At 35.8% G+C, this 16,379-nt stretch overlaps 1 protein-coding gene across 4 annotated transcripts in view; it reads right to left on the reverse strand.

Annotated features, from left to right (window-relative positions):
* Positions 1-16,379, reverse strand: part of LOC118193734 (NF-X1-type zinc finger protein NFXL1-like) — a 139,829-nt gene that overhangs the window by 92,393 nt on the left and 31,057 nt on the right. The gene's annotated exons all lie outside the window — the stretch shown is intronic.

Here is a 16,379-nt window from a genome sequence, read left to right on the forward strand (position 1 = left end):
CTCTGCTGCTAATATAAAATGTTGGACTAACTGTAACAATGAGGGTGCCCTCTGGTGAGTAGCCAGAGAAATACTTCAGTAAAAGCAAGGCCAACTTATACTCAAGGCCTGCCAGACTGAACGAAACTCCGGTTCCCAGTTTTCAGTGGCTTTCGCAAAATTCATCACTAGATGGTGCTCGCATTCTCTAGACTTTTGCTATACGTTCACTATTTGTAACGTGACTCATTATTAATAAAAAGCGTATTTTATTAAAAAGTGTCGCAGTTTACTAATAGTAACATAGGATGGTATATTGTCGCGTGCCATACTGCAGTTCCGACCACAGGAAAACTAAAAATGTGTCTTTCCATGAATTTCCCTGTGAGGAAACTCTGAAAGAAAGATGGATCAAGAGCATATCTGGAAAACGTATATTTAACGCTTAGCAAATGCAACTAAATGAAAATTGAGTGTTGTTCAAAATATGTTATAATTATTGAAGTTTTATTTTAAATTTCATTTGTTAACAAAACCCACTGTGATAAGCTGAAAGTAATAATTTCATTGATTTATTTTGCACGGTTCTACCCATAGTCTGATACATGTAGAAAGAAATAAAATTATGAAAATGGCGGGCTTTTCGAATTATAATTGCTACATACATTAAAATTATCTGTAGTTTAAGATCTCATATTTCCACCGATTTATTAATCTCTTTCAGTGTTCTTATTTATTTCCTTGTAGCCTGCCCTTACATAATGACATACATTTAGGATTACTTAATTTTAAGAATGATAATTAAAAGTAATTGGATAAAACTGTCAAGTAAAACTGATTTATTGACATATATATATCGATAAATCAGTTTTAATCAGTTCAGAATATATATATATATACTTTTCCCGAAAAATTTATTAAAAGAGTAAAATTAATAAATAAATGTGCATGTTTCATTTACACATTATAAAATGACTGAAAATAAGTATTTTTAACATCAATTATGAAATGATTTAACGTATACATAAACACATCATTCTGATTATTGTGGTATGTGGGTTAAAATGCCTAGCTGCTGTATATTTAAGGACTATATTTAATAAGCTTGCTTTTTTGCCTAACTTTATATTCATATATGTTTAAATTGAGTATATACCTCATTGTACTTATTTAATTTTAAAATGTTTGTGCATCCGAATCTTTTATTTTCAAAACTTTGTGTGCAACTCTATTCTGATTAATAGGAATGCTATACATGGATTTCTGTCAACTAGCTGCATGTATTTAATGTACCAAGGATTTAGATAGCACTCATGTATAAATGTGTTTAATAATGCTAATACTGCTTTATGAAATTCAGTAATTTTATTTCATGTACACATTATTCTTAATAATGAACTACATCAGTATCTCAGAGCCATAAAATTTTGTACAAGTCATTCTGATTAATATGGTATATCATCAAGGATTTTATAGCATTCATCAAGGATTTAGAAAAATAAATGCGTTTAATAGTGCTAATACTGCTTTATAAAATTCAGTAATTTTATTTCATGTACACATTATTCTTGATAATGAACTACATCAGTATCTCAGAGCCATAAAATTTTGTACAAGTCATTCTGATTAATATGGTATATGGGTAAAAATGTTTACCTGCTGTATATTTAAGGGGTACATTTAATAAGCTTCCGTTTTTGCCTAACTTTTTATGCATCTATATCTAAAATTCTGTATATACCTCATTCTACTTAGTATTGTGGGCATGTGTGATGGATATATTATACATATTCAGCCATTGCAAGTTATAAAATTTTATCCTTGATATACAGAATTAAATGTTTTCGTAAGTATATATTGTGATGAGAGCTTTTATGTTGCTTTGTTGTGCTGTTAAAATATATTTAATGATGTCTATGTCTCTTTTCTTTATAACAAACTGAGATTGATTTGATGAATAACTTTATCAAAAATTTCATTATTTTCATTGGAAAAACTCAAGATTCTCTAACAGCGAAAATGTTAATTGCTGCAATATACTTAATTAAATTTCTAATTTTTGCATGTTAACCTCTTAACTTCCGTGGGCGTATACAGTCAAAAGTCGTTAATTCGGACACTCATAATCCGGAATGATCTAAAATCCGGACCTCAAAGCTAAAATCTTTCTGCGCATGCGCCGCATTGACGCATGCGCATAGGCGTTTACGCGTGCGCATAAGACCTTTACGACTGCGTATGTGCGTCTGCTCAAGCACAGAATACGTTTTCGCGTGCACGTTTAATGTATAACGGACAGTATGAGCTAACATTATCTAATTATCTATTTCAGTTAATGTTGATGATTGCGTTGTTCCTTAATCTTCGAATTGGATCCGGCTTATTATTTTTTGCAGACTGTAAGAGCAATTTTATAAAAGTAAGCTTGAACTTTCGATTATGTCAAATAGAATTTCCGATGCTGGAGCTCCCAAAGGATCTAGAAAACGAAAGCATGTTTCGATATCCATCAAACAAAAAACGAATTGCTACAAAAAATGGATAAAGGCATATCCTTTGTTTATCTAACCGTTCCGAAATCTGTTTATCAATTTCAAGCTGCTCTGCGCGGGGGGGGGACGCCGTGGTGCGCAATTAACTGGAAGTTGATCTGTCAGCACTATCGTTATCTTCAGGGCAGATGTTTTTATTTTATTCGGCTTATAATTCCTTACTAAATGTAGTATTTCATCTCGATGTACTCCGTCTTTGATATGATTTAAATCAAATTCCTCGTCATTATAAATATCACGAATACAAATCAAATAGTTTTCTGGTTGCAATTTTCTAATTTCGGCTATGCGTAAGGTATGCTTTACGCATGCGCGTGTTGAAAGAAATGTTTAATAAAGTAAACAAATAAATATTAAGCTTCTTTTTTTGTAAATTTTGATACCCTTTAGATCATAATTGCTCATTATTTTATAAATTACGGTTTCATATTTTTAATTTTATAATTTCTGCATGCCATCTTACCAGATTTAAACTGATGATCTATAATCCGGAAGAATCGCCGAAGTCCCGACGAGTCCGGATTAAAGACTTTTGACTGTATATACGCCTTGCTCAGCCAACGCGTTAACTGCCCTGGGCATATATATACGCCCTTCCAATCATTGTGTACTATCATTTGCTTTGCGCTGCTACCCGTAAAATTATTCGAAAAGCTTTGGAATGCAACACCACAATAACCTTGACAAATGCAAAGGAGGATACTATTTCAGAGAAGTGTGGGAAGAAATTGGAGAGGGGGATGTGCCTAAAGCGGTGAAAGTAATGACTGCGTGGGTATTGGCTGGTGTTAATTGAGTAAAACTTTTTTTTTTCTTAAATTCTGTGTCCTCTGTTTTCATCTACTTTTTGTAGTAGGTTCCAGGAATAAAAAAAGATATCACGGATGTTTCAAACCCATTTATCTTTTTTGAATTATTTTTTGATGAACTGCTCGTGCTTCATATTGTTACTGAAACTAACCGTTTTGTAGACGAGTATATGAACCAACACCTTGCAAACGAAAAATCAAGAACAAAATCGTGCCATTCAACCAGTTCAGAAGTAATATATGTTTTTTTAGGCATACTGATTTCACAAACCTGATATTACACTTTACTGGTCTAAAAATGAATTGATCGAAACTCCATTTTAGGGATCTTTTTATTATAAAAACATCCTTTTTATTATACTTACATCTTTTTATTATACTTTTACTCAAAACATTAAATTTTGTGCATTCATTTTTTTCTTTTAATCTTTATTTTGTGAAAGTAAACAGTTTTTAGAAAGTAAAACTTGCACTTATTTTCTCCTTAATAAATCGCATAACTACACCCGTGCCTGTGTAAAAAAACCGTGGCACTGGGAAATGAACCTTGTATGTTTTCCACGGCAATTAAGGGGTTAACACACAATAAATGAAATCTAAAATACAAATGAAATTGGAAGAGAAACACACTTGTGTAATATTAAAATTAGTCAAAAAAAGCAACTTGAATCCTGAGTTTTATTCAAAATTTATGCTAAAGTAGAATTGCTTTTTTTTAACTTAACAATTCTAGTCTTGCTTTGAATATCTGCAATGTTGCAAATACTACACAGATATCTAAACCTGCATTATTTAAACTTTTATTGTTTAAGATTTCCTAAAACAGTTATTTGATAATAATTTAAAAAAAATTTCTTTAGAACCTAAAATTTAATCTCTTTAAGTAATATTTTTCTCCTATGTCGTGGAAACAGATATACAAATTTTAGAGCATGGTGTATTAATATGTTAATTACATATGTAATAGGGGTTAATAAATTATTTTTTGGCCCACAATAACCGATAAAAATATTTTGAAAATTTTACATTGAAGTAGTATATGTTCTGAAGCTATCTGCTAACTTCTTACTACAGTCAAAAGTCGTTAATTCGGACACCCATAATCCATAATGATCTATAATCCGGACCTCAAAGCTAAAAACTTTCTGCGCATGTGCCGCGTTGACGCATGCGCATAGGCGTTTACACGTGCGCGCCCTTTACGACTGCGCATGTGCGTGTGCGCAAGCGCAGAATATGTTTTCGCGTGCACATTTAATGTATAACGGACAGTATAAGCTAACATTATCTAATTATCTATTTCAGTTAATGTTGATGATTGCGTTGTTCCTTAATCTTCGAATTGGATCCGGCTTATTATTTTTTGCAGACTGTAAGAGCAATTTTATAAAAGTAAGCTTGAACTTTCGATTATGTCAAATAGAATTTCCGATGCTGGAGCTTGTTGGAAAATATAGCTTTTTTTAAACCTTTTACTGCATCATCTCTCCTCCTTGAAATGTGTATTTAGTTTAGTCCTTATTTTAACGTAATATAGTAGTTACTTCTACTTCTTTTTCTTGCTGCCACTGTTTGCATTGAGAACGGACTGTTTCAACCTAATTGAGATGCAAAAACGAAACATGATTTACGTCATCTGAAAAGCCGATTCGTGCCGATAGCTGATTGGTTGCCGAGAGATGACATCATTCCTACTTCTGCTATAAGTATCTCGCGTCGCTCTGGCTCAATGCTTCTAGTTCCTGCTTTCCCGGCACTTGAGTGAGCGGTTTCCAGCCCCTTCAGAAGGATGCATGCAGTCCGGTGATTAAAGTGCCTTGGTTCCGGTTTGCGGGATGATTGTTCCAGATTCAAGTTCTTTGGTTCCAGAGGCTACCACGTGAGTGACTGCCGTGGGCAGCATCCATGTTCTTCAATAAAGGCGGCAATTAAAAATACGTGAGCGGCGACTCCTTGTGCAAACGGGGTTAGGCCTGTTTTAAGTGCTTTCAAGAACTTCTTTTAAATTTTCAGGTGTTTTTCTTGACCATTGATTATGGACTTATTGAATGGGTAGCCAGCTTTATTTTTAGGCTGCATAATTACTGTTTAGGACATTTTTGTTTGTATAGAATGCCAGTGTTTTGGAGACCAGGTAAAAATATTTGATGAATGATGGTTATATTATATTTTTCCTAAGACTCTAATATTGTTGACATTTATTTTCTGTGTTTGTATTCTTTATTATATTGTTAATAAATTGGTTAAGTTCAAAATCTTTTATTGTCTTCAATGTCTGCACAACATATCTCAGGGAGCTTTTATTGCTACTACTGCTAAATGTTTAATTTCTTTAGACTTTAAACTTTGCTTTAGCATCATTTTGGTTATGGGCCACCAGCTCCTGAGTTACTTTTAGTGCAGACTTTTGAAGTTTAAAGTTAATTTAGGACTTAAGAGATTGGGGGGCGGTTTCTGTTAAAATTCAAATATGGCTACTGTTAGTGTCATGCATAATATTGCTAAACTTGAGGCATGTAATTACTTTACATGGTCCAAAGATATGAAGTTTGTCTTGAATGAAAAAAATGCATGGCTTTTGGTCAAATGTATTGAAAAATGTCCTGATTTAGATGATGTTAAGGGTATTACAAAAGAAATTATTGCCGACTATCAAAATAGAAGTTGATTGGCATTATCGTTAATTTATATGAATGTAAGCCCTGAATATAGAAACTTGATATGTGAAATTGATGACCCGGTAGTGGCATGGAATACGCTTGCCAAATATTTCCAGCCAGATTATCGGTCAAGACATATGTCCCTGTTTCCAGAGTTCTTAAATTGCAAAATTAAGCCGAACGAAAGTATTAGTTTCCTTTCTTCTAGATTAAAACGCGTAACTGAACAGTTAGCTGATATTAATCAGGCTGTAAGAGACGTATATATATGTTTCCAGTTTCTTAGGTTCCTTCCAGATAAATTTGATCAAGTAGTTCAGAATATTTTGAGGTGGCCAGATGAAAAGTTCATTTTTAAAAATGTTGAACTTGAAATTCTAGCAGAGGAAACGAGTCTTAATTTAAGAGAGATAGATAGGGAAAACTCCAATAAGACTATAGAAGTTCAAAGTACTCACTGTGAACCCAAATTTAAGCAGATTAAAGGGCTCAAGTGTTATAAATGTGGCCATCCAGGTCATATTCAAAAATACTGTAGAATGAGAGGTAACTTTTCTAGATCACCCTCACCTGCTTCTTCTGTTTCCTCAGCTGTATCTAGTAGTAATAAAACATCTTCTAAGTGTAAGAATAAACCCAAGTTGAGTAAAAGTAAAAATAATTCCCATGCACAGTCCCATTTTATAGCTCAAGCCAATGTTAACAATTTGGAAGAAAATGATGATAGTTGAATTTTTGATACGGCTGCATCTCATCATTTTTGTAAAAATCGTGAATTGTTTGATGCTTTTTCTCCTGTGAAAAATGAGAATATGCTAGTAGCTATTAATGGGGTAACTTTTCCAATTCATGGGAAGGGTACTGTTAAAATGAAATTTGGGGATACGGTTATTTTGCTTAAAGATGTGTTATATTCACCTGAACTGAGACGAAATTTAATATCTGGACCTAGGGTGGATATCAATGGAGCAAGATTTTATGGTAAAAATGGGCAAATTAAAGTTACTGATGATGAGAATTCAACTTTGTACAAGGCTAAGTTGATAGGAAGTAACTATCATGTATTCCCGAAAATAATCAAAAAGGGGGGCAAATCTGTGAAATTTGAGGCATCCACAGTTCAGCATAATAATAGTGAATTATGGCATGGTCGGTTTGGTCATATAAATTATGATACTATTGTCAGGACTAGTAAGAGACATTCAGTTCGAGGTCTTCCTGTGTTAAAGCACTCACCTAATTTGTTTTGTGAACATTGCCAAATCAATAAGCAAAGACGAATCTCCTATAGACCCTTAGAAGGTATTCAAGTAAAGAGACCGCTTAAAAGGGTTTTCTCAGATGTATGGGGACCTATTAACATTCCAGGTAGGAATGGTGAACGTTATTTCATTTCCTTTATTGACGAATATTCTCGTTACGTGGTAGTGTATCCCATTGTGGAGAAAAGTCAGGTGTTTGAAGTATTTGAAAGGCATATAGCACGTGCGGAAAGATCTTTGAACCTTAGATTGAAATACTTTAGGACTGACAATGGGCGAGAATATGAAAATGATCAATTCAGGTCATATTGTAATAAAAATGGTGTAAAGCACGAATTTACAGATGTCTACACTCCAGAACAGAATGGAGTTTGTGAGAGATTTAATCAGACAGCTCTCAATAATGTACGTGCAATCTTACACGATAGTGGAATGAGTTCCGAATTTTGGTCAGATGCAGTAATGTATTTTGCATATTCATTTAATAGAATTTGTCATAAGGGCCAAGACAGAACCCCATTTGAATTATACACTAAGCGGAAACCATCAGTACGTCATCTTAAGGCATTTGGAACGATTGCCTATGTGGGAATTCGAAAGGCTAAAAGAAATTCTAAACTTGATCCAAAGGCAACAAAGGGCCGATTGATTGGGTACAGTGTACGAACAAAAGGGTACAAGATTTGGTTGGAAAATGAGCAAAAGGTAGTAGAAACCCTAAATGCTACTTTTAAAGAGTCAATTGGAATGCAGAAAAGTGGCAGTGGAGCTGCACTGGGCACCCTTCCTGATTTGGAATCTGAAGAAAGGGTAGAGTTCCAATCTAATGATACTCCAGTTGGCTATTTTCCTGAAATAGAGGAAAGAACCGATACCAATGTACCTTCTTCTACAATTGGCACTGACACTCAATCTACATTGAGACAAGTAACTTGGCTTCGTAAACCTGTTCCAAGGCCAGACGGCACTCGTACGGATGTGTATCATTTTGAGAGGGGGTCTAATCAAAGACTACGATCACCAAATGATGTAGAAAGGTATTGCACTGAACATAATATTCAGTATGATCCTACCTTGTTTGATTTCAAGGGAAGCAATACTTATAGTGGTGAAATCGACCCAACTGGTACTCCTTCAACGTCGTATACCCGAGATAGCTGACTAGATGTTTCAATTCCAAACACTTATAACCAGGCAATGAAATCTGCAGAAAATCTTAAATGGATAGAGGCAATGGAAGAGGAAATGGCCAACATGCGAAAGCATAAGGTATGACATCTTGTTCCACTTCCTAAAGACAAGACTCCACTAGGTTGCAGGTGGATTTTCAACATTAAACGTGACGAATTTGGAAACATTGTTCGTTTTAAAGCTCGTTTAGTGGCTCAGGGTTATCGGCAAATTAAATACGATACCTATGAAGAAACCTACTCTCCTGTAGTCAACTTTTCAGTAATAAGGCTCTTTTTCTCCCTTTTAGTTGCACACCTTGGATGGGCAAATATACAATGTGACGTGAAAAGTGCCTATCTCTACGCTCCTTTATCAGAGGAAATTTACATGTCCCAACCTCAGGGTTTTGTAGAGCGAGATAAAGAAACTTTTGTGTGTCGCTTAGATAGAGCCTTGTATGGTTTGCATCAGAGTGGGCGATTATGGTACTACGAGTTGGATAGAACACATTGTAACCTAGGGTTTATCAAGTTTGAGTGGTGTAATTGTGTCTATCGTTTTAAAGATTTTGTCATTCTGTTGGTTTATGTTGACGATATAGTTGTGTTTGGGAAAAGTGAAGTTCAGGCCAAAAGGATATTAAAAGTCCTGAATTCACATTTTGATTTGAAAATTTTAGGTAAAACAAGAAAGCTTCTGGGTGTGGAGTTTGAATATGAGAACAATAGTGTTTTAATTTATCAGCAATTATATATAGAAGACATAGTTGATCGATTTAAGTCTTTTAAAATACAAATTACTTCCCTTCCAATAGTTAAAGGTGTGAAATATTCAAAGTCTCAAAGTCCCAGTACACAAGAAGAAACGACTGAAATGATGAATTATCCTTATAGAAATGTTTTGGGATGTCTCTCGTTTCTTTGCAATCGTACTCGTCCGGATATAGCTTATGCTGTTAATATATTTTCTCAGTTCCAAAGCAATCCTGGTAAGTTTCACTGGGAAGGATTACTTAAACTGTTAGGGTACGTTTCCAATACCAGACAGCACAAACTCAAACTGGTATGCAAGGAACTGAAGCTCAATATATATTCAGATTCGGATTTTGCTTCAAGCAGGGATGATATGGTGTCTATTGGTGGACAAATAGCTTTGTTGGGAGAATCACCTGTATCTTGGCGTACATTTAAAGAAAGGGGAGTGAGTTTATCTACTATGGAGGCTGAATTTATCTCCATGACTGAATCAGCAAAAGAATTAGTTTGGTTTAAAAACATTTTGGATGAATGCATTCAGTTTAAAATTGCAAGTCACTATGTTTCGAGGCCAATATTGTTTGCTGATAACATGGCTGCTATATGTTTTACAAAATCACCCATTGAAAACTCAAGGACAAAACATATAGATGTGAAACTATTTTTCATTCGTGATCTATTGAACAGGGAAATTTTTGATTTAAAATATGTTCCAAGTAAAGATAATCTGGCTGATCCCATGACAAAACCGCTGACTAAGCATAACCTGATAAGATTTTGTGGAACAATTTTCCTATGAAATTTGTTTTTGTGTGTATTTAAATTAAGAGTTTTGTTTATTTGAAACTAATATGTTATAAGTCATATTATGATGGATTTTAGGTAAATGTAAAATTGTATAGTGTAGAATGTTGTATGAGTGACCAGGGCCCTGGGTAAAAGTATTGAGTGTGTGATCATATATATGTCTTTGTATTGTTCTGTAACATGTTGGACTTTCTTGCTACAGTAAAATTTTTGAATAATGGGATAAGATTTTCCCAAAGAAAAATTTTCTTAAAAATTTCTGAATGAAATTGTGATATTTATTTATTCTTGTTTTGAATTTTGTAAAGATACTGGCATTCGGTTTTTATTTCAGGTCGGAGATGATGATGTGGGGGGCATTTGTTGGAAAATATAGCTTATTTTTAAACCTTTTACTGCATCATCTCTCCTCCTTGAAATGTTTATTTAGTTTAGTCCTTATTTTAACGTAATATAGTAGTTACTTCTACTTCTTTTTCTTGCTGCCACTGTTTGCATTGAGAACGGACTGTTTCAACCTAATTGAGATGCAAAAACGAAACATGATTTACGTCATCTGAAAAGCCGATTCGTGCCGATAGCTGATTGGTTGCCGAGAGATGACATCATTCCTACTTCTGCTATAAGTATCTCGCGTCGCTCTGGCTCAACGCTTCTAGTTCCTGCTTTCCCGGCACTTGAGTGAGCGGTTTCCAGCCCCTTCAGAAGGATGCATGCAGTCCGGTGATTAAAGTGCCTTGGTTCCGGTTTGCGGGATGATTGTTCCAGATTCAAGTTCTTTGGTTCCAGAGGCTACCATGTGAGTGACTGCCGTGGGCGGCATCCATGTTCTTCAATAAAGGCGGCAATTAAAAATACGTGAGCGGCGACTCCTTGTGCAAACGGGGTTAGGCCTGTTTTAAGTGCTTTCAAGAACTTCTTTTAAATTTTCAGGTGTTTTTCTTGACCATTGATTATGGACTTATTGAATGGGTAGCCAGCTTTATGTTTAGGCCGCATAATTACTGTTTAGGACATTTTTGTTTGTATAAATATTTGATGAATGATGGTTATATTATATTTTTCCTAAGACTCTAATATTGTTGACATTTATTTTCTGTGTTTTTATTCTTTATTATATTGTTTATAAATTGGTTAAGTTCAAAATCTTTTATTGTCTTCAATGTCTGCACAACACATCTCAGGGAGCTTTTATTGCTACTACTGCTAAATGCTTAATTTCTTTAAACTTTAAACTTTGCTTTAGCATCAGAGATCCCAAAGGATCTACAAAACAAAAGTATCTTTTGATGTCCATCAAACAAAAAGTGGAATTGCTGCAAAAAATGGATAAAGGCATATCTTTTGTTTATTAAACTTTTTTTATCTTTAATACCACGGCGCGCAATGAATTGGAAGTTGATCTGTCAGCACTATCCTTATTGATTTTTATCGATTTTTCCGGATTATAGATCATCAGTTTAAATCTGGTATAAGATGGCATGCAGAAATTATAAAATTAAACATATGAAACCGTAATTTATAAAATAATGAGCAATTATGATCTAAAGGGTATCAAAATTTGTAAGGATCTTAAGTTTTACTAACGTTTATTTTATTTTAAATCTTTACTATCACTTCTTATTTTCTACTTCCGGCCAGAATTATAAGCGTGAAGGAGTTTATGCAAAGTTGTCTGGCGAACGCCAAGTATTTAAGTGTGGCCTTTTTGCCAAGCAGAAGAGAGGAAGCCGTGAGTTCGAAGCAGGCCGCTTACCTTAGAAGTTACGCAGTTGCTACTTTGCCTTCCAGGCCAGAGGTTTTAATCCTCTTGATAAATTAAACGTATTGTAGTGTTCACAGTCTCTGTGCTACATACGCTTTCTGTTATTATAAGGCCAATCTTATTCTAAATTTAAATTAGAGTTTAGTTTTATTTTGATATCTTTTAAGTTAGACCCCGAGTGGAGGGTCATTGTATTCCGAAGTACGGAAGTCATTGTATATAAAGAAAAAATAAAGGGTTTTGTATACCCTTCGTCTGTATCCTGTCTACTTACTACAATTAGTGAACATAGCTTTAGTAAGCTCTCTGTTCTAGTCAGGTCATTGTATGTTTCTGAAGAAGGTTAGAAGAAACATTGAACCTGATAGTGGCGCCCGACGAAGAATAACCATGGCCGAGTTTCAAGAAGAACCTGTGCTGCCTGCAGAAACAGCTCAGAATCCAGAAATGCCAGCTGCCGCCCTGGAAGGATTTGGGTATATTGTCCAGACCATGCGCGCTTCGATGAAACCAGAAGCAACGTTTAATGGAAACTCACAGGTAACCAGTTTTTTGGAAAAATTGGATGACCACTTCATGCTCTACCCCGTGCACGAGTTTCAAAAAGTTACCTTAGCTACCAGCGCTTTGAGGGGCCAAGCGCTTAACTGGTTCAAATGTATCGGCAGAAGTCTCTTGGGTCAAGCAGGAAGTCCCACCTATACCTACGAAAATTTCAAGACTGCCCTACTAAAAGCCTTCCCTGTTGTAAGGGATCGTGCGAAATTAGAAACAGAACTTTTCAGTATATATCAACAAAGAATGGAAAACATCTCGAGTTTTATTTTAAGAAAAATTCACGTTTTCAAGCTCTTGTATGGAAACCGTCCGGATCCTGAAATAATTCAAGTGATTTTGCCGAGGTTACTACCCCAAGTGCAAGACTTTATTGAATTGAGAAATCCGACTACACTGGAAAAATTATTTGAGCTAGCAATCCAGTTTGAAAGTAGAAGAACGGCGGACGTCGAAAGAAGACGCCAATATCAACAGCGAAACCAATTTGGTACGCCAAGACTACAGCAAATTCAAGCACATGGCTACGGAGAAAAAGCGAATCAGTGGGCAAGGAAACCCGAGCATTCAAAAACAGCCGGCGAACGTCGACAGTTCAATAGCAACCCAGGAAAAAAGTCTCAAGGCCAGTGGAGAAAGAAGGAAAGCACCGAAAGGAAAAATAATTTAAACTAAAACGGATTTCTGCTGACGAGAGGGTGCGGAAATCCGAAGGCCACGAAAACCTATCTTCCTACAAGTTAAATACAGTAATGGTGAAAAATTTAACTCTTCCGAAGATTGAAGTCTTGGTAAATAATATCCCGGCCACCGCACTCCTGGATACCGGCGCGCAGTGTTCCTGTGTGGCAGAAGTCTTTTTTAGAAAGTATTTTCGCAAATACCGCATATATAATGCGGATAATACAACAGTATTAGCGGCGCAAGGAGAACAATGTAAGTGCGTAGGTAAAGTACCTTTGTACATCCGTATCAAGGACGAACAAGTAAAGGTGATGTTTTTTATAGTAAAGAATTTGCAAGCACACTTAATACTAGGAATAGACTTTCTTTCAGACGCACAAGCTACACTGGATTTTAATGAAGCGTCTCTTAAGCTGACGATGAAACCAGTGCGTGTAGAAAAGGTTGAACCGCCAAGGTTAAATCTCGACCACCTGCCTAATGACGAGCAAGATAGAATCCGACAAGTGGTAAGTGAATTTGCTTCCTTATTTAGTGATATTCCAGGATTTACCCAGGTTACTAACCATAGTATTGACACCGGAGATGCATTGCCGGTTCGTCAAAAACCATACCGGTATGATAAGAATAAGGAAAAAATTATAGAATGGCATATTACCGATATGCTACGTAAAAAGATCGTAACGCCTATCTCAAGTAGTTATGCTAGTCCGGTGGTTTTATGTAAGAAAAATAATGATTATCCTTTGGAGCATCCAAAAAGGTGGAGATTCGCTATTGATTACCGTAAATTAAATTCCATAACGAAATATCCGGTATATCCGTTACCGATTATAGAAGAAATTTTAAGGAACATAAAATCAACCAAATTTATGACGACTTTAGACTTAACGAATGGTTATTTTCAAATAGGGATCAGGCCTGAGGACGTGCCTAAGACTGCTTTTATAACCAAGTCTGGCACTTATGCATTTTTGCGAATGCCCTTTGGCCTTTCAGGCGCCCCAGCAACATTTCAGCGATGCATGGACATTGTGTTAAGACCTGTTCTCGGAAAGTCCACATTTATCTATTTAGACGATATCATTATTACTAGTGATAATCTAGACCAACATGTACAGGATTTAAGACAGGTGTTTTCTTTATTAAATGAGGCCGGTCTAAAAGTTAATGTCGAAAAATGCAAATTTGCAGCCCCTGAATTAAAATATTTAGGTTACAAAATATCGCAAAAAGGGATCGAGACAGATGAATCAAAAATAATCGCTGTACAAAAGTATCCGACTCCAAACACGGCAAAGAAGCTCTCTTCTTTTCTAGGACTTTGTTCATATTATAGGTCCTTTATAAAAGATTTTGCGGCTATCGCTGAGCCATTGTTAAAATTAAAAAGGAAAAAGGCAAGATTCTCGTGGACGGCCGAAGCCAATAGTGCTTTCGAAAAATTAAAACAAGCATTAACGCAAGCCCCTGTGTTGAAATTTCCTGAAAAGGATGAAAATTTAGAAATTTCAGCGGATGCTTCGGATTATGCGGTAGGAGCGGTACTTTCGCAAAATCAGCAGCCAGTAGCATTTTTTAGCCGAACTTTAAATCAAACACAAAGAAACTATTCCGCGACCGAGAGAGAGGCACTTGCAGTTCTGTTAGCAGTGCAAAAGTTCCGAGTCTATTTTGGAAAGGCGCCGATAACAGTATATTCTGATCATGCGGCGGTAACTAGATTGTACTCTGGGAAAAATTTATCCCCAAGGTTAATAAGATGGGCACTCAAGCTACAAGAATATAATCTGGTAATCAAGCATACCCCCGGAAAGGAAAATATCGTAGCAGATGCCCTATCCAGAATAAAAATAGATGAAGAAGGTAATACTGTAAAGGTGGCAATGCTCACAGCATGTACACTAAATTCCCGAGAAACTGTAATAACCGAACTGGGTAAGGATCCTGAGTTTGGGAAACATTTATGAGTATTTAAAGGATCCTGAAAATTTTAGCCACCAAGATATTGTGGCGATAAGAAATAGGGCGGCCCATTACGAACTAATAGATGGTCTATTATTTTATACAAAAACTACGAATTCCAACAACGAATTTCGACCTGTTATCCCAGCTAGTCTTAGATTAAATATCCTGCAAGAGCTCCATGACAGCCCTTTAGCTTCTCATGCTGGTATTCGAAAAACTACTCAACGCGTACGCGAGGCAGTCTACTTTCCTGAACTGCAAAAGTTAACAAGGGCGTATGTCCAGTCCTGCCCAACATGTCAAGCCGTTAATTATATTAATTTCCGCCCGGCCGGGTTTCTATATAGTATTAAATCCGAATTTCCAAATGAAATAATCGGCATCGATTTATTGGGCCCTTTCCCAAAAAGTCAGTTAAACAAAAGTCGCTATCTCCTTGTTATAGTTGATCATTTTAGTAAATGGACCGAAATTGTTCCCTTAAAACGAGCCTCCGCGAAATTAGTTACCGATTCTATTTTAAATAAATATATTTTAAAATACGGGGCGCCCCTAAAAGTCATATCGGATAATGGTCCTCAATTTGTAAGTAATATATTTGAAGACATGTGCCAAAAACTGGGCATACGTCATTTAAAAATGGTCCCGTATCGGCCGCAATCAAATATAGCGGAACGGGTCAACAGAAATATAGTGAAAATTATCCGTATTTATGTTAAAAATTTTCATAAAAGCTGGGATAACTATGTCAATGAATTTGCTTTCGCCCTTAGGACCGCAAAACATGATACAACGGGCAAAACTCCTGCTGAGTTATTTCTAGGCAGAAAGGTTATAACACCGTTAGATAAACTATTTTATGTGCAACAAAGAGCCCCAGAATTTAAAATGGGTGATATAGAAAAACTAATAAAAGAAGCAAAAAAGAATACGGAAGTAGCACAAAGAAAACAAAAATTGTATTATGACTTGAAACGACGGGGAGTAACTTATAAAGTAGGGGATGAAGTACTAAAAATTAAGCATTCACTTTCTTCAGCACCAGAAGATAAAACTGCCAAATTTTTTCCACGCTTTGAAGGACCATATGTTATAGAAAAAATAACTCACGCTGTTGTAGTGTTAAAGGCAAGAAATGGTGAAACCTGTTCCGCAAACATTGACCAGATAAAACCATTCTATGACCGTAATAAAATGCAAATCTTTTCAGATCTTTTGCAGGATCCGGTACGGCAGACACCGCAGGTACAAGTTCCAGAGGTGGGAAAACGACAAGTACAAGGGCAAGCCAATGAGAGACAGAAGCAAGTGAAAAGAAAATTGCCCCGCGGAAAAATTGAAGGTACAAAGAAAAAGAAGCCGTTCCACCGTCCAAAAAACAGAGTTCACGAACACCCCCAGAATGAAGAA

The sequence above is a fragment of the Stegodyphus dumicola genome, chromosome X2 (genome assembly GCF_044657685.1).
Source record: "Stegodyphus dumicola isolate Sdum_Otavi_A_Nest chromosome X2, ASM4465768v1".
Taxonomy (NCBI): domain Eukaryota; kingdom Metazoa; phylum Arthropoda; class Arachnida; order Araneae; family Eresidae; genus Stegodyphus; species Stegodyphus dumicola.